General features: G+C 39.9%; 1 protein-coding gene and 1 pseudogene across 2 annotated transcripts in view; one reads left to right on the top strand and one right to left on the bottom strand.

The window, feature by feature from the left end:
• Klhl42 (kelch like family member 42) overlaps positions 1 to 19804 on the top strand; it is a 68095-nt gene that overhangs the window by 2484 nt on the left and 45807 nt on the right. The window lies entirely within an intron of this gene.
• LOC106008629 (putative rRNA-processing protein EBP2 pseudogene) lies at positions 15780 to 16694 on the bottom strand (annotated as a pseudogene).

The raw sequence follows: 19804 nt of genomic DNA on the forward strand, positions 1-19804 counted from the left end.
GAAACTTGAGGGTGGTGGTAGGAAGGTAAGTTGGGCAAGGAGCCAGGAAACCACTATGAAAACAGCAGGGGCTGAATGCAGTGGTGCATGCCTGGAAGCCCAGCTCTCAGAGGGGCTGAGGCAGGATTGCTTCAAGCTCGAGGCCAGCTTGGGCCACATAGTGAGTTCAAAACCAGCCTGAGCTGCAGAGTGAGATCTGTCTCAAAACACCAAAAATAAAACAAATAAATAAAAAAAAGAGGAAAAACAACAGCAGAGCAGGAAGGAAGATGTGGTAGGACGAGGTGGTAGAACCTCAGAGCCACCATTCAGAAATGGAGAAGAATCAGTGTGAAGTGCGAAAGGTGTCTTCCAGTCCACTGCTGTCTTAAGCCCCACTGTGGTCCCTGCCCTGAAATGTGAAACAAGAGTTAGGGCCTCACAGCTGGGCAAACAAAGTCTTAGCAGTGCTAGAGGGTCTGTTATACCCATTTAGGTCTCCCTACATTGGGCTTAGTGGGGATTGCTGGCTTTATTTCTACTGGAACATAGAACATTTTATGTCGTGTATTTTTTAAGTTGTTCTTTGTCATGGGAAAACTTTATTTCCTCTATCACTTTTGAAAGATAGTTTTGCAGGATCAATCAGTCTTTTGTGTGTTTGTTTTGATACCAGAGATCAAACTCAGGACCTTACTCTTGTAAGGCAGGCACGGCACCACTGAGCTAAATCCCCAGCCCGGGATCAATCAATCTTCTTTGGAAGTTGTTTTCTTCTAAGGCTTGGAACATTTCATTTCAGGCTCTCCTGGCCTTTAAGGTTTGTGATGAGAAGTCTGTTGTGGTTCTTATGGGTTTGCCATTATAAGTGATTTGTTGCTTTTTTCTAACAGCTTTTAAGATTCTTACCTTGTGTTGGACTTCTGGGATTTTGGCTGTGATGTGTTGTGGAGAAGTTCTTTTCTGATCGTGGCTATTTGATGGTCTATATGCCTCCATATATCTATATGTTAAATTCTTCCCCCATATTTGAAAAGTTTTCTGCTATTCTGTAAACCTTGTTTCTATGCTATTTCTGCCATCTTCGGATTTTTCACTAAATTCCATTTAATCTTAGCCTTTGCATCACCTAGCAATTTTTCATATTCTCTTGTTTTTAAGCTACCTCTGAGTAATTAATTGGTCTTGGAGAACATCCCTGTGTTCTAATTCTGATATTCGGTTCTCACATTGGTCGCTTCTGCTGCTCATTCTTTCATTAGAATTTGTAATCGCTTTGATTTCTGTTTGGGACTTTTTCTGTTCGGACTCTTAATTCTTTTTTAACTGGTCATTCATGTTTTGTGTCATGCTGTTTACCTCAGCTAGCTTTCTGTTAGTATCTCCTGTAAACTTGCTTCTAGTTTTGTCCATTGTCTGATTATATCTTTGAGCACCTTATTCATTTTTTTCTCTACTCTTTTATGATTTCATATAATTCCATGGTGTGGTTTATTTATTTCTTCTCCATCAATTTCCCATGGATCAGTTCTGGTAGAGTTTGGAGTTTTTGGAGAAGTTTTGTTGCCTTGTCATGTTACTATTATTATTATTATTATTATTATTATTATTAGTGTGTGTGTGAGAGAGAGCACTGAGATTTCCAGGTTGATTATAGTGGAAGACTTTGTTGCTAATATGGAGACCTTTTTAGTAAGTGTCTGCTTTTCAGTGCTGCACTCTGAGGGTGGCTCACTGTAGGCCTAGGCCTTTGACTCTGTACCAAGATCCAACTGCCTCCCTTAATTTGTGAGGGAAGGATGCAGTGTAATTGGCCCAGCACTCAGTTTTGCATGAATGGACCATAGTATTATTAATGAGACAAAGTTAACCCAGATATTGGCATACAGAGAAAATAAATAGCAATAACTATTCCACCCTGGCAGTAGCAACAAAATTAGCAGTAATAGTAGTGTCAAACACAAGTTGGATATTGATATATCAGAAGAATCAATAATGTATCTCTCTTAACCACAGAAAAGAGATCTATAATCATAGCATAAACACACAAACCAAGTATGGACGTATGGTAAGTGTCTATTAGATACAACAACTGTACCTCCATTAACAATAGAAAGAAACTCAGTAATGGAATAGGGTTAACTATCTAAAGATTAATAAAGTTTATTGTGATTCTTTTTTTTTTTTTTTTTTTGGTACCGGGGATCAAACTTGGGTCCTTGTACTTGCAAGGCAGGTGGCGGAACCACTGAGCTAAATCCCCGGCCCAGTAAAGTTTACTGTGTATACTACTAAAAATAGAGGGAGTTGGGAACGGGAGAATGAAAGAAGTAAAAGTTTGAAAAATTAAGCAATGGAAGATGAGGAGGAGGAGAGAAAAGTGAGGTAAAGTTCCTATTAATAAAAGTGAATTAATAGAATTAAATAAAAATAGCAGAAAAGAACAAACAAAAAAAGAAAAAATTAGAAAAAGAAAAAATTAAATAAAAGTAAGACTATAAAGAATAGGAAAAAACCCTCAAACTCCAGACATGGAAAAAAAAAAGGAAAAAAAAGAGAGAAGTGATTAAAAAATTTTTTTCTGTATTTTTTGAATGATTTTTTTTTTTTCCCCCCCAGACTGCCATCTGGGAGTTTGGCTAGCATGGTTTTCTCAGCCTAGATTCACACCCTTGTGTTTGTGAGATGGTCTTCCTGCTCCAGAGGCCCTTCTGTCCATGCACCCTAGACTGTTTCAACTGTCCAAGCCAGTGCATGTCCTTGATCATGTTGATAGACAGGGAAGGCAGACAGATCACTGGTTTCTGCTGCATGTAAGCAGTGGGGAGGGGTTTAGCTGACCGCTAGACTTTGCCGGCTTGAAGCACTGGTAGTACATGTGTGACTCTCTCATCTGGCAGCTCGAACCACTGGTGGTTAGCTATTTAACGTAAGATGATGGAATTCAAATCAGAGCTGACTGGCAGTGAGTCATACAAATTATGGCCCTATCGTGAATGTGTTAATGCCAGTCCTCTACCCAACTGCCTTTGATAATGATGCATGCTGGACCTGGCTTCTCATCACAGAGGGCAGGGCCCTATGTCCTTCCCAGCCTAAGTTTAAAGAGTGGATCTATGTCTAGCCTGCACCCTCTCTGAGTCTCTTGTGGCCATCTCCCACCCAGTCACTGTAGTAACACTGAAAACCCTGAAGTGAAGTTGTTCTGTAGTTGGTCTGAGGCTCAGTTTTGTTGTTGTTGTTGTTTTTTGTCAGGGTCTTGCTTTGTGGCCCACACTGGCCTTGAACTCACAGTAATCTTCTTGCTGAGTGCTTCAGTTTCCTGAGTGCTGGGATTACAGGTGTGCCCCGCCATGGACAGCTGTGGCTCAGGCTTAATTAGTCTCTTCTCAAAATGGCTCCTGTCTAAGCCCTCTCAAATATGGTGGGTGCTGCACTGGAATTGTTCTCCAACTCTTGTCTGCCATGTGGAAGGAATTAACTTTTTGGGTAAAAGCTCATGCTGATTTTGCAGTTTACAGTGACTATGAGGTTTTCTTGTGGCCATACCTGTTGACCTGGTCTGTTTTCTCCCCAGGGCTTCCAGCTCCCTGGGAACTAGGGTGAACTTTCTGGATCACTTTGTTCTTTTCTCTTGTGTTGTGTGCCATGTGTCCAGCTTTTTCTGTGAGCTCCTTCCCATTCCTGGAGATCTACTTTTTAAATTCTCTTTACTAAGTTTTCTAGGTGTCTGGATTCCAAGTCCTAGAAGAGGCTGTATTTTGCTCCTGATTGCAATTCTGCCATTTTTTCTCCAGGCTTTTTTTTTTTTTTGAGACAGGGTCTCTCTTTGTAGTCCAGAGTAGGCTTGAACTCACTGTGTAGCTCAGGTTGGCCTCAGACTTGTGACAATCTTCCTGCTTCAGCCTTCCAAGTGCTGGGATTACAGGTGTGCATCACCAGGTCCAGCCACTCCAGGATTTGCACTCTTGATTCTCCTGCCTCAGCCTCCTGAATTCTAGGTTTACAGGCCACTACACCCATCTTTTTAATGCATTATTTGCATCATTGAGATACCATGTTTAGAGCTTGGTATCAGAATTGTTGTTTTTAAACAAAAGAGTTTTAAATGAAGCAACATAGGAACATTCAGTGGTTGTGAGTGGTACTCAAAGTCAGTGCTGCCCTTTTCTCACCTGTGACTCCTGCTCTGTCCATTTGGATGCAGCATACCATCCTTAGCTCCACAGCCCTTACTGGATCTGAGTTGAGTTTTTCTTCCCAAGTCCTTGGTACTTGTATCAGTCAGTGCTAGAGAAGTAGATTCAATATGAGATATATATGTATATATTTACAAAGTAGCTTACAGTGGCTGCCTGCAGAGTCAGTTGTGGAAGAGTGCAAAAGGGCTGTCTGCACGCTGGAGATCTGAAGGATCCAGTCAGAAGTTGAAGGCCTGGAGCTCACCGAAGAGTCCCATCTGAGTCTCTATCAGGCAGCCAAAGGATTTGTGGTAGAAAGCGGAAGAGTCTGCTCTGGAAGCCAGGAGACAGCGTCCAAGGCAAAAGTGAAGATGAGCTCCTCTGAAGAAGCAGAAGAGAGCCTTCCTTCTTCATTTCCGTCTTTATTCCATTCAGGGTACAAGCCTATTGGTTGTTTCCACACATACCCAAAGTGGGTCATCTGACTTCAGTAAATCCATTCAGCCATACCCAGAACTGTGCTGAGCCAAGCCAGTTGGATATTTCTTACTCAAGTTGACACAACAGCTTGCTATCCCAGTACCCTCACCCCTAGGGATTCCCTCCCTCCCTCTCCTTCTTTCTTTTTTTTTGTTGTTGTTCTTTTGGGATTTTTTTTTTTTTTTTGGTACTGGGGATCAAACTCAGGACCTTGCACTTCTGAGGCAGGCACTGGAAGCACTGAGCTAAACCCCCGGCCCTGGGATTTTTTTGAAACAGGATCTTGCTGTGTGGTTCAGGCTGGCCTCGAACTCAAGGCAGTCCTCTGCCCCAGCCTCCTGAGTGCTCGGATTACAGGTGTGTGCCGCTATGCCGGACTTCCTCCTTTTTTTTTTTTTTTAAAGTAGTCAAGTAATATGTATTTGTGTGCTTAGAAAAACAGCAAATCACTTGAAAAAAGTGAAAAAAGTAAATGCATCTGTAGATGTAAGCATAAAGGTAAAAATGTATAAATTATGTAGTTACTGTATATAAATTGAAGTGTGTTGATAGTGGGAAAGTACATAGTATTTGAATATTGTGTTTGTGGGATATGTATCATATATGTATTTATTTTCACTGTAAAATTATTAGGTTATGCTAATTATTATGGGACTTGGTATATCCACTCAACAGTGTGCTGTATCTGCTTTTTTACAGTTGACAAATGTAACTCTCCCTGCCTTGTTAATAATGTCTTTAGGGCATCCCAGCCTGTGGGTGTATCATGATTCACTTAGTCTGTCCTTTATTCATGGAAGTTTATTTATGTCTATAAATAATGCTGTGCAGAATATCCTGGTATATGTGTATGTGTTATCTTAGTAGGTACATGTGAATTAGTCCCATAAGTCAAAATCTTAGAACACCTGGGTAGGTGGGGCAAAGTGTATGCACATACAAAGTTTTAGTAGCTCCTGACAAATTGTTTATCAAACTAATTTCCACTTCCTTCTCTAGTGCTTGAGCTTGCCAGTTCCCTAGACTCTTGTCAAGATGAGATACAGTATTATCTTTTTCTCCTCCAGGCTAATGGACAAAAAAAAACACTGACGTGATTTTCCCTAATTAGAAGAAAGATTATTCTTTTTACATGTTTTTTGGTTATGTAAATAGATGGTCTTTGCCAGTTTTAAAAATTGGCTTTTTCATATTCATTTTAGGTTTATATACACACACATAACACATACAGATAGATCTCTTGTCTATTAGGGGATACTGCAAGTGTTTTTCATCCCTTTTTTTCCTTTTTGGATCAGATATGAGGTCCTAGGTAATGTCAGTGAGTGGAAGTGTGGGTGGGAGCTTTTGTTAGTGTATTTTTTTTTTTTTGGTTTTGCAGTACTCAGGGTTGAACCCAGGTCCTAGTACATACTAGGCAAGTGCTTTAGTGCTGAGCTACATCCCCAGCCATTTTTATTTTTAAAATTTTGGCCTCAAGAGGTCTTATTGTTTCCTGGTAAGCATAAGAATTAAACTATAAATTCTAGACCATGAAATGATCTTACTGATCCTTGTGTTTGGGCGGCTTGAGGATTTCATTCTCTCTTAGGAGGTGGACAAATACCTGTGGAGATCATCTTTTACCATTTTCAACATGCCCTTTTCAAAGGTAAAATTTGTATATTTTCCATATTTATGAACTCTTTGGGCAGGAAAAAGGGATTCTCCAGATTTTAAGTTAGTAATAAAGGCAGTTTCAAAGAAAGTTTTTCAATTAAAAATATAAAAGCAGGCAACGCAACAAAAAACCTTCTGGTTTGTCAATTTTTTTTTTCCTTCCTGGTACTGGGGATTGAACTGGGGTAGAACTGGGGCACTCTACCAGTGAGCTACATCCCAACCCTTTTTGTTTTTTCTAAGTTCTTTTATTGGTACATTTTAGGTATGCAGTTCGTTTACATTTATCATTGGGTGCTTGTACCTGTACATGATGTATCTTGGTTCTTATTTTATCCCATTACCTGTGAGCCCTTCACCCCCTCCTCCTTTCCCTATTTACACACACATCATTTCCATTTTTATTTTTTTTCTTTTCTCATAGTTTTTTCTTTCCCTCCTTTCCTTTCCCCTTCCCCTCCCTTCAGCACTTTGTCTTTGGGCCTTTTTTTCTTATTTCAAATTATCAATTATTCATTTTAATCATTTTAACCCTTGTTTACACTATCAGTATCTCACACTAGAGAAACTATTCGGTATTTACACATGTGTGTCCTATTTATTTCACTTAAGAGTATGGCCTCAATATGCATCCGTTTAGCTATAAACGAGTCTAGTTTTTCGTTCTTTATGGCTGAGTAGTACTCCAGCCAACCCTTTTTATATGTCAGGTTCTCCTGAGTTGCCTAGATTGGCTTCAGATGTTCATTGCTGCCTCAGTCTTTGAGTAGCTCAGTTTACAGGCATGTGTTGGCTATGGTGTCTTTGTATGAAGAAATTTTAATATTTTGAAGATTGAATTTGTTATGGGTCCTGTAAGTTTTTATCTGTATCATTGTGTGCATGTGTGCTGAACATGTGTGATGCTATGATACTTTTATGTTTTCAATCAGATCCGACATCATCTGTATTGAAAGGTTCTTTTCCCCAGGTTCTTGCGCTTGTGCAACAGGCAGTGAAACCACTGAGCTAAATCCCCGGCCCCGAGAGTGTTGGAAGACATTTATTACCTAATTTTTTTTTGGGGGGGGGTACTGGGGATCGAACTCAGGACCTTACACTTGTGAGGCAGGTGGTGGAACCACTGAGCTAAATCCCCGGCCCTGGAAGGTTCTTAACTGAATCCTCAGTTGGGCTGCATGATCCAACCCTGTGCTTCAGTAGTGTTTCACGGCTCCATCTGGAAGTGAAACTCTGTATATTGTGTGTCTCTTTCTCTTTTGGTTGGGGACTGACTCAGTGCTTATGTTTGTTGTATTATGTCCTGTGATCATGGTGTGCAGTGCCTAAAAGTACATTTTTTTTTTTAAATTACAGGCTATCTTTTTTCTGTTATATTGTAATAGAAGTGAATGTATAATTTTATGTTCTGCTTGTGTTAGTCATTACTGGGACAATACCTGACATACACAATTTAAAGAAGGAATAATTTATTTTGTTTCAGGGTCTGTGTTAGGCAGGTTCCATTTAGAGGAAGCAAGCAGAGTAGAAAAGTGAATTGCTTAAGGGTGCGTAATATGTACAGTAACCAAAAAATGTAAGTATCCATCAAATAGTTGTAAGCATTTGAATTGTATGCAGACCAGCCTTACTGTCTGAACAGAGATTTGGTCATAGGAGTCAGCAGTACATAATTTCACAGGTAGATGTTTGTGTGACCTCAAATTGCACTTCCTCCTCTCTTTAATGAGCAGAGGCACTGGCCACTGTTGCAACTCTGGATTCATTGGTGTTCTGCATTTCCAAAGTTGTCTGTGATCTCTCCTATTACTCTGCCCTGTGCTCTAAAAGGAGCTGGGAGGCCTTGTGTTTGGTGTGTGCATATAGCAAGCTGGGAGAGACTTTATCCATGGCTGTCTCCTGACAAGGTGAAATGATGGTGGTTGGCCTTGGAGTTGGTTGAGCTGTCCCTTATCCTCAAAGCCAAAGTTTTTTTTGTTTTATTTATTAAGAGTAGGAAAATTTATTTGGGAACAGGAATAGCTCCTGAAAGACAAGAGGGATCCTGAATGGGTTGTCAATGAGCCCACTTCTCTGAGAAAGTTTTATACAGCAAAATCACAAGGTGAGTTCAATGTGGGTCAAAACTATAATCAACCAATAAGATTACAAGTATAGCCTCTTGGATAATATTGATCCATTAGTAGCAAGGGCATATGGGTGACATCATTAACCTTGGTTGATAATCTATAGTCTTAGTCTTATCTAGTTTTAGAAACCTAAAATAGTCCTAGTCTTAGTCTTATTAGTCTTAGTCTTAGTGGGCTACCCCTAATGAGTTAATGATTTATTTATATGGGAAATATCAAAAGGGTGGTACCAATAATCTCAGGCTTCCGTTTATCCCCTAGTAAAGTATGTAAATCTGGCCATTGTGACTTTAATCTTCAGTTATACCTCCAGCCAGTTTTGATGTGTTTTCATCTTCTGCACTGACTCCCTCAAAGGACTAGCCCTGTCTGACTACCTGTAATATTTCTACCTAACTTAGCTGTGTATGATATTCCCCTCTCTGAAGAGGTATTTCTAACTGTGCGGGAGAAGGGGGGTAGTTTCTGTCTAGTTGCTTTGAGCTGAGAAGAGTCAGTATAAGGGAGATCACAGTCAGGGGCTTTCTCCAAAGAGCTAACCTAGTGGGCCTTGGATAGAAATCATGTTGCAGTTTAGCAGTTATGAACTCCCTTTATAAGGTCGATGTAGTGGATCCTGGTAAAAGAAGTCTGCCACATTTGTTGTATTTGTTGGTTCCATCCACATGACCATTTGGAGTTTGGCAGCTTGTAGGCAAGAACAAAATTTCCAAGAAATTAAAGGATGTATAATCAAAGTGTGAACACTAGAAAGGAAAAGCAGGTTGGAGAAAGCAATATCCGGACACTGCTCTTAAGGGATTGCAATAGCAATTATAACCAGGTGACTCTTAGACTTCTCTAGTGATTGAGGTTTCCTATAAGTCTGATATGATATTTCTTGTCATAAGTCCCTCTAGTTTTAGCTGTAAGAAGATAGAGAGTTTGGTGGTGTTGAAGGACAATTTTAGCTAAGGAATTTAAAGACTTGCTCAGCTTTTATAGCTTGCACTGTAGCTTTCTAGCCGCATTGAACTATAACAGTGGTCAGCTATAGGTGCAGCTGGAAACTGACAGCAGGGGTCATTGATTGGAGCCCCTTTCCATATCTGGCTTTTATTACTATGGTATTACTCTTATACATCTTTTTTTTTTTTTTTTTGGTACCGGGGATCGAGCTTGGGTCCTTGCGCTTGCAAGGCAGGCGGCGGAACCACTGAGCTAAATCCCCGGCCCTACTTTTATGCATCTTTTGGTTATACTTTCTCGCTGAGTGTTTAAGACCAAGTTAAGTGAGACCTAGGTTAATCAAAATTAACCTCTCGCTATATATCAAGGTCATTTAAGTCTCCTCAGGCATCACTTCTAGGGCTATGGTCAGAGCCTCTTAGCTCTTTCAGTTTGTTCTCTGTCAGATGTGTCATCTGCCAAGATGGTTCATGATCTGTGCTAGACAACATGGTGTTCCTTGAAAGCATAGGGATATTTTCCCTTTTAGTGACCCTCCTTTTAGCATGATGTACACTGGTTGATTCCTGTGGTCTGGGGTCTAACAATCTCCTTGTTTTGGAGGTTGCGTGACTCACCAGAGTTGTAGGATCCTGTAGAAAGGTCTCATGTCTTGGGTCCTTGTAGATCTGAGAGGGCCACAGCCAAAATATTGGCTCTCTTCACCCCGGTTATCTTTCTAGTTTTAGTCTTCAAACCTCAGTGGTTGAACACCCAGAAGAGAAGATTGGTGACATCAGTATTATAGTGGGAGCAATAGGTTTAATATTATAATCTTACCTAGATATAAAGCACCTTGAAATATATAGTGTGACTGATGAGCTGTTATTTCTTTACCAATCATGGTTGTCTTAGAAGTTGAATCCCTACAAAATGTTAACAGATAACAGTCACAAAGTTTTATAGATCAAGGGCCACATAACATTTTAGTATGACAATCATGATGACAGTATGTCTGAAACACATTTAAATGTCCTAGTATAGAATAGCTCTTTAGTTAGTTATCTTTTTTAAAAAAATGTTTTTTCAGGGCTGGGGATTTAGCTCAATGGTTCACCCCCTGCCCCACAAGTGCAAGGACCCAAGTTTGATACCCGGTACTAAAAAAAAAAAAAAAAAGTTTTTTCCAGTACTGGGGATCAAACTCAGGACCTTGTGCTTACTAGGCAGGCATGGCACCACTGAGCTGCATCTCCAGCCCTGAGTCAGTTATCTTTATCTAATTATAAGATATTAAATGACATAAAGAAACTATGCCTGATTTGTCATCTTTCAACCATTTTTGTTACCAGAGTGATATTTAAGCAGAATGTACTTGTTTATAAATATACTTTAAAGATTATTAATTACTAATCTCTTATCAGACTGACACTGTCTGGACTGTATAGTATTTAGGGACCTTTAACTGTCACAACACAATTACATAACAATGACAGTCACAAACCTGAGAATGTGTCTGCATCATTTAGCTGGCTGTCTCATGCTGGCTTGAGATATACCTCATCACAAGTAGTTGGAGCACAATAGAAAGGCAAATATCTAGGTCTAAAAGAAGAAGTGATCACCGTAAATAACCTGTTTTACTTCTTAGAAGACCTGTATACCCAGAAGGCAAGAATACATTTAGTACTGCATGAAATTAGCAAAAGTCATTGTCACAGCTATATGGAAACCTTTGTCTCTTAATTTAGTTTTGTACCAAGAGCATCTTTTAATAAGGACACTTATTTTTTACCCACAGAAAACCAATGTAAACATATTACAACAATATGTTTAGCAATGTTTATTGGAGTGTCTCGTTATTAGGAAGTTATTGGGATCCCATTTAGTGAATAAAGACTGGAATAAATGTTTCCAAGCAGCTGCTTCTTTACACCAAGGGGAGTTTTGTCCAGCAGTTTCTCCAAGCCTAAGGGGGGTCCCATTTAATTATCTTAACAAATTTTATAACAATTAACATAACAATTCTTGACCAGTGAGGATGCCAAGTTATTGTACACCGACAACAGTATGCATTGCATTTGTGAAACCAGTTTTGACATTATTTTGATCAGCTGACAACCTGGGGGGAAGCATATCATTAACTCTAATGGCACTTATTTATAAGCCAACTTAAGTTGTAGACATACAATGGACCGTTTTTTTGGTTTTTTTTTTGGTACTGGGAATTGAACTTGGGTCCTTGCACTTGCGCAGCAGGCAGCAAAACCACTGAGATAAATCCCCGGCAAAATGATTTTTATTTATTTGGTTTTTTTGGTACTGGAGATCGAACTCAGGACCTTGAGCTTGTGAGGCAGGCTGTGGCACGACTGAGCTAAATCCCCGGCCCTCAAAGTGAGATATATATATATATATATATATATATATATATATATATATATATATGTATGTATATATAAACACACACACATACATATATATATATATATACACACACATATATATACACATATGTATACACACACACACACACACACATTATTTTTTGATACCGGGGATCAAATGTGGGTCCTTGCGCCTGCGCAACAGGTGGCAAAACCATTGAGCTAAATCCCCGGCCCAATGGACCTTTTTTTTTTTTTTTTAATTAAATTCTTTTATTGTAGGTATACAACACAGTTACATTTCTCATTGGGAATTGTACCTTTACATAATGCATCTTGGTTCTTATTTTTTCCCCATTCCTAGCCCTCCCTTCACGCCCTCCACCCTTCCCTATTTACAAAGACTTTATTTCCATTTTTTCCATTTCTCATCATTTTTCCTTTCCTTTCTTTCCTTTCCCCTGCCCCTCCCACTACCCCTACCTCTTTGGACCTTTTCTTCCTATTTTACATTATCAATTATTCCTTCTAATCATTGGTACATTTTAGGTATACAATATAATGACATTCATCATTGGAAATTTGCACCTTTACATAGTCTCTCTTGGTTCTCATTTTTCACCCTTGCCCAGCCCTCCCTTCAACCCCTCCAGTCCTCCCTATTTACAAAGATTTTGTTCCTATTTTTCCATTTTCTCATATTAATCCCATTCCCTTCTATCCTTTCCCCTAGCCCTCCCACGTCCTTCCCCTTTGCCCCTTTTCTTCCTATTTCACATTACCTATTATGCATTTAGTCCTTATTTACACTTTCAGTTTCTCACACCAGAGAAACTATTCAGTATTTATACATGTGTGTCCTGTTTATTTCACAAGAGTATTGCCTCAATGTGCATCCACTTAGCTCTAAATGTCTCTAATTTCTCATTTTTTATGGCTGAGTAGTACTCCATTTTATAAAAAAAACACATTTTCTTTATCCAGTCTCCAGTTGATGGGCATTTGGGCTGTTTCCAAGATTTAGCTATTATAAACTGTGCTGCTATGAACATGGACGCACATATATCACTGTGGTATGATTCTTTTAATTCTTTGGGGAAGAGCCCCAGCAGTAGAATAGTGGGGTCAAATGGGATTTCCAGTCCTAGTTCTTTGAGGTATCTCCATACTGATTTCCACAGTGCTTGCACCAGTCTACACTCCCACCAGCAGTGGAGCAGGGTTCCTCTTTCTCCACAGCCCCACCAGCATTTGTTACTGGTTGATTTCATGATAGCAGCCATTCTTTCTGGAGTAAAGTGGAATCTCAGCATTGTTTTCATTTGCATCTCTCAAATGACCAGTGATGTTGAACATTTTTTCATGTATTTATTTGCTATTTCTACTTCTTTGTCTGAGAAATGTCTGTTCATTTCAGATGCCCATTTTTGGATTGGGTCTTTAAATTTGGGAGGTCTGAGTTTTTTAAGTTCTTTATAGATTTGAGATAGTAGACCTTTGAGGAAGAGCAGGTGAAGATTTATTCGCACATTGTGGGTTGTCTTTTCGCACTGCTGGTGGTTCCTCTTGCTGTGCAGAAGCCTTTTAATAAGAAGAAATCCCACTTGTTGATTGTGCTGGTTCATGGACAACGGAGGTTTTGTTCATAAAATCTTTTCCTACACCAATGTCTTCAAGGGTTCTACCTGACCTCTGTTCCAACTGGTTCAGAGTTTCTATTTTAATATTTAGATCTTTAATTCATTTTGATTTTAGTTTAGTGCATGGTGAGAGATACAGTTCTAGTTTTAATCTTTGGCAAGTTGAAACCCAGTTTTTCTAGCACCATTTATTAAAGAGGCTATCTTTCCTCCAGTGAGGGTGTTTGGCTCCTTTATCAAAGATGAGATGGCTGAGTGTGTCTGGTGTTGTTTCTGCATCTTCTAATCTGTTCCACTGGTCCTCAAGTCTGTTTCTTTGCCAGTACCATGCTGTTTTTATCACAGTAGCTTTGTAGTAGAGTTGCAGGTTGGGGATTGTGATACCCCCTGCCATGTCTCTGTTACCTAGAATTGCTTTTGCTATTTTGGGTCTCTTCTTGTTCCAAATGAATTTTTGGATTGTTTTCTCAAGGTCCATGAAGTATGCTGCTGGGATCTCAATTGGAATTGCATTAAATCTATATAGCAGTTTTGGAAGTATGGCCATTTTCACTATATGAATCCTTCCTACCCAGGAGCAGGGGATGTCTGTCCATTTTCTGATATCATCTTCAATCTCTCTTTTCAGAGTGCCATAGCTTTCAGAGAAGAGGTCTTTGATTTCTTTTGTTAGGTTGATTCCTAGGTATTTCAGTGTTTTGGATGGTATTGTGAAAGGAATTATTTGCCCTATTTCTCTCTCAGTGAGTCTGTCATTTGTGTAGAGGAAAGCTATTGATTTTTGTGTGTTGACCTTGTAACCAGCTACTTGACTGAATTTGGTTATTAAGTCTAGAAAACTTTTGGTGGAGTTCTTGGGGTCTTCTATTTACAGTATCATGTCATCTGCAAATAATGACAATTTGACTTCTTCATTACCTATCTTTATTCCTTTTATTTCTTTCTCTTGTCTAGTTGCCATGGCTAATGTTTCCAGAACTGTACTGAACAAGAGTGGTGATAGTGGACATCCTTGTCTTGTTCCTGATTTTAGTGTGAAAGATTGCAGTTTTTGATCATTTAGTATGATATTGGCTGTTGGTTTTTCATAGATGGCTTCTATCAGTTTGAGGTAGAGACCATCTATTCCAATTTTTTGTAGGGTTTTTATCATAAATGCATGTTGGATTTTGTCAAATGCTTTTTCTGTGACTATGTAGATACTCATATGGTTTTTGTCCTTGGCTCTATTGATATAGTGCATTAGATTGATTGATTTGCATATATTGAACCATCCCTGCATCCCTGGAATGAATCCCACTTGATCAGGGTGTATGATCTTCTTGATGATCTTCTGCATTCTATTTGCCATTATCTTATTAAGGATTTTTGCATCTGTGTTCATTAGTGAGATTGGCCTATAGTTCTCTTTTTCAGTTGGGTCTTTCTCTGCTTTGGGGATCAAGGTGATGCTTGCTTCCAGGAATGAATGTGGGAGTATTGCTTCCCTTTCAATTTCATTGAAGAGTTTAAACAGTAGTGGCAGCAGTTCCTCTCTAAATGTCTTGTAGAATTCAGCAGTGAAGCCATCAGGGCCTGGGCTTTTCTTAGTTGATAAGTTTTTAATTACATTTTCAATTTCATTGGTTGATATTGGGTTGTTCAGAATTTTTAGGTCTTCTTCATTCAACTTGGTAATTCATAGGTATCTAGGAATCTGTCCATTTCTTCTGTGTTGTCCATCTTATTGGCGTATAGGTTCTGGAAGTAGGTATTGATGATCCTCTGGATTTCTGCTGGATGTGTTGTAATTTCACCCTTTTCATTCCTAATTGCACGGATTTGGGCCTGTTCTTTCCTTTTTCTGACAAGGTTGGCTAAGGGTTTGTTGATTTTCTTGATTCTTTCAAAGAACCAACTCTTGGCTTCATTCCAATCTACCTTTGACTTATGAACTCAGTTTCTTCTCAAGGGCTGGTTGTAACTCATATTGGTCAGTTGAAGATTCAGGCTCAGGCTCCTTTACACAGCCTTCAAAGTCTCTCCTGTTTATAGGCAGATCTCGTCTTTAGAGAGACATTGGCCCAGGATTTCTCAGTTAATCCCCCACAGGAAAGGATGTTGTAATATTTCTTCCATTAAGGGTTAAATCTGTTTCTGAGACTATCTGGAAGCACAAGTGGCTGGCATTTGGGTTGTAACTCAAGACTTTGCTTGTAAGTTAAAACTAAAATTCCAGTTGTAACCCAAGTTCATATGTCAGGCCAGTTGTAACTTGAGGGTCCACTATAAATAGTTTTTTCATTAACAATTTTAAAAAATTTATTGAAAGAATTTTTTCCAATTAAAGAAAAAGAATAAGAGATGAGGTCCAATTGTACTGTGAAATTCCAAATCTTCATCACTTTTTCCTGTTCTTCATGTAAAGATGTTATTTAACAGGTTCTGTTCTTCATCTTCTCTCATTCGTTTTCCAGGTCTCTTATTTGATCCTTTCTTTCTAGGCCTCTTGAGGCCTTTCCCATGTGCCATCTTGGCCTGAAAGCTGGATGCATCATCATGGCTCTCACAGGTGTTCCAGTTGGAGCCTTTCTTCTTCCCCCAAAAGCCAAACTTCTGGTTTTTATACTGTCTTTTGGCACTGGTCCTTAATCTGTTGGCCTGTAGCTCTTGGCTTTGTGTCCCGGGCAACAGGTTTCTGACCTCCCTCAAGGAAATCCACTTTATCAGAGAAGCCTTTCTGATACTTCTCAGTGACAGTCATCATATGTGATTTGTCCCACTGCCTTTTCTGAAGAACTTCTGTTTGCACCTTCTTTCCATATTGTCTAAGTGCTCGCAGTTGCTTAGCCTTTTCAGACTTCTCCATGGCAACTTGTGTAGTCTGTAGCTTCTGTTGAATCTTTTGCATCTGCTGATCTGACTTGGCCATTTCTGCAAAATAATCAGTGGGCTACTTGGTAGGGACTTTGAGCTGGTGGAGGTGGGATAATACTGCAAGCACTGTTGCCTGAGCCTGGCAGTAGAAACTCATTTCCCACTAGAAGTCATCTTCTGGATTAACGGCTTTCTGGTCCTTGTTCTGAGGTGTTGGTTCAGGTCCACTGACATCTGGCACAGGATCCAGGTCACATTGAGCCTTTGAACCCATTCTAGGCCCTGACTGAATTTGGCCAAACACTGCATCAGGATATTCATGTTGTTCATGGCCTTTTTCAGCCCCTGGAGCATGACATTGAGGCCTGGCTTCAGGAGTCTGAGGGAGAACACATCCTGCAACTCTCTGTCCGTGACAAGATAATCATCAGAATCGGAGGGGTGAGGAGTATCCATCTTGTAGCCTGCCAGCCCCAGGCCTATTGGAAGGAGCCGGTCAGCCCAAGACCCACGAGGCTGGCACAGATTGGCTCTCACCCAGGCTTCTGCCTTCAGCTCCTACTCACACGCCACGGTCCCACACACTTGAACTAACTAGTCACTGTAAATATTTTAAAAATCCAGTAAAGCAAAAAGAAAAAAAATTATTAAGCTCAAACAAAACAGCTATAGATTTTGCAACTGGTTACAAATTGAACTGACAGACAGGTACACATAAGACCATTGTTAATAGACCAGAGTGCACTCAGATGTATTTGGCCAAGTTGAATTACAATAACCCTACTACAGTTTTTAGGTTTGTAACTATAAATAGACTAGTCAGAACTTTTTATAGATCAATTGACAGATTGCTTGTAATGAGAATCAGAAGGAATAAAAACCTGTGAAAGCAAAGACAGTTTTTAAGATGGCTCCTAGGCTGGTGGATTATCTTACTGGAATACCAGCTATACAGGCTTTTGTTGTTGTTTTGATAGCCATGGTTGTTTGATAGCCACAGCTGATAGCCAAAACTGCTGCTTTGATAGCCACATGTAACTGTTCCCTCTAAAGGGACAGACTGTTAAAGATAATTTTAACAATTTTTGGGGGGATGCTCAGGCCAAGTTTCGGTGTAGAAGAGACTAGGTGACACTCTTTGGAGATAAGTATATATTCCAAACAGTGGGGGAAGAAGGCCTGGCTCAGCCTGCAAAAGAGATCTGTCACTTCCAGGGACAGATAGAGGCAGGTAATAGTCCAGAAGAAATCTCAGCCCTGGGCCCTAGGATGAAGAGGTCTCTGGGGCATTTTGGGTTCTCTTACCTTGTCACCTAGCCTACTTAAACCCTCTTTGAAAATATGTATCTCCAGGTATCTGTAATACACTTAAGAAAGTTACAGACTAAAGTCTGTATTGTCTAGCCATCACAAATTGCATTAGTAAAGGCACATTTATCAGTTTTTCCTCTCTCACATGTACATGATAGAAGAGAAAGGCTGAAAACTTTTTTTTCACTCTTAGTTGGCATATGTCAGGCACAAGTGTAAATCACTCCTCTGATAGGTGTTCTCCTGTATTAAAGGCAGTTTTTGTTAGTTGCCTCAGCCCAACCTCCTGGAGTGAGGTCCTTTTTTGTTTAGAAGGTGGTCTAGCAGCCAAGGAGTTCCACAGCTAACTCCCAGTGAGTTGGAGTGAAAGGAATAAACCTGGGGGATTCTCTCTTAGCTTAGACCTTCCGTTAATCAAAGTTAAGCCTCCCCAGGAGGCACCTGAATAGAGCTTTGTATATTAGTCTGTCATGAGTAACTTAATTAATTTTCCAGTAAGAACAAGATGTAGAGAAAATCATCAGTACAGCATCAGGGCAGCATCAGCAGAGCTGAGCTGAAGTTCCAGAGCTCAAGAGCTGTGTGACTTTAGTTCTTCAGCAAAAACAGCTACTAAGAGGTTATAGTGGTTTTTTTGTTTTGTTTTGTTTTCTTTTTTTGGCCAGGCGTGGTGGTGCACGCCTGTAATCCCATCATTCAGGAGGCTGAGGCAGAGGGTTCATGAAAGTTTGAGGCCAGCCTTGGCTACATAGTAAGTTCAAGATCAGCCCAAACTACATAGTGAGACCCTGTCTCAAAAAAAAAGTTATAGTATTTTTTAGTGTATAGCAGTTAGAGTGTCTTATCTGTTTACTGAGGTATGGTGAGATAAACATCTGTTGTACATCCTTTGCCATGCTGGGTATCCGTGGTTGAGTATGTTAAGTCATTCTTAGATAACTATGGTCTGTTATGCACATGTTCCTGAGGGCAGAGTTGTGTCCTTAAGTGTCCTCAGGTACACTTATGTCCTCTGGGCTTTCTGTCTAATCAAAAGTGATATCCTACACCATCCTGGCAGAACTTTCTCAGGATCTAGACAGTTATTGTTTTCATCTGTTTCTGGCCCTATAAATGTATCAAAATATCTGAAAAGGGGGTCTGTCTTACTAGCAGAGAGAGAAAAGTCCAAACCTGTAGCTTAACTCTTAATGGAGGCTTAAGAGGGCATTCTGACTGTGTAATCTCAAGTCACTTTGGGACAGAGGTTACCAGGAGATCACTGAGAGAGTTTTACCTTGAACCTCACTGAGGAGTGCAGGTGGGGACGGTAGATAAATGGAGATTTCTCTGCTGGTTACTCACTTGGGCTGTAGGGATCCTGCTTCCACTGAGGAGCCTTTGGATGCTCACCAGGGAGTTGCCCTAGCTATGGCCCTTCAGTTGCTGTCTCAGCTTTCACTGGTTCCACACAACTAGAGATATGTTTCTAGAAAAGAATCCAGCTGCCTTTCTGGCCAACATTCGTACTTGGATCAGTGGGGGGATTAACCAGAAGGTTCTGAGGAAACCTGTCATCTGCTTTGAGAACGGCAGCTGCTGTAGGTGGTTAATTAGCTGGCAGAATAACCACTGTTTATTAGGGTTCTATAAGGGACAGATAAAGTTTGTGAATATGTATATTTCCTAATATCCATTTTACAAAATCACATTTTTGGTTAGTATCAAAGTCTACTAGGGGAGCACCAGTGTTATTGTTCCCCAGCGCTACTGTCTAAAAATGACAACAATCCATTTGTAATCATCAAACAAGTCAAGCAACGAATACAGGTAACTTCAGCAACTCCTAAGTCCATACACAAAACAGGAATACAGGACTCTGCCTGTAAAAATAAAATGTCCCACCAAAGAAACATCATAATCTTCAGTGTTCTCAAATCAACATCATTTGACAAAAAACTGCTTTGTATAAGCAACTGGCAAACAAGAATGACAGTTCTGATCACCTAAATGAGTCACAATCCGGAATTCATGAAACAAAAGTATGGATTACCTCCTAATTGTCTTGGTGGGACCTCCAAAATGATATAAGGGAAAAGTATGTATCTGCTAGATACCAGACAGACCAAGTTTGTGTTCCCCAAAGTCAAAGAGTGAATTCTAAGGAACAATGGAAGTTAATAGCAGGAAAATTTATTAGGGAAAGGAATAGCTCCTGAGAGACAGGAAGGGTCCTGAATGGGTTGCCCAGCCAAAGTTTAAATGAGCATCTCTGG

This window comes from Heterocephalus glaber, unplaced genomic scaffold, assembly GCF_053883595.1.
Source record: "Heterocephalus glaber isolate CG9 unplaced genomic scaffold, H.glaber_assembly_v1.0 deba00001733, whole genome shotgun sequence".
Taxonomy (NCBI): domain Eukaryota; kingdom Metazoa; phylum Chordata; class Mammalia; order Rodentia; family Bathyergidae; genus Heterocephalus; species Heterocephalus glaber.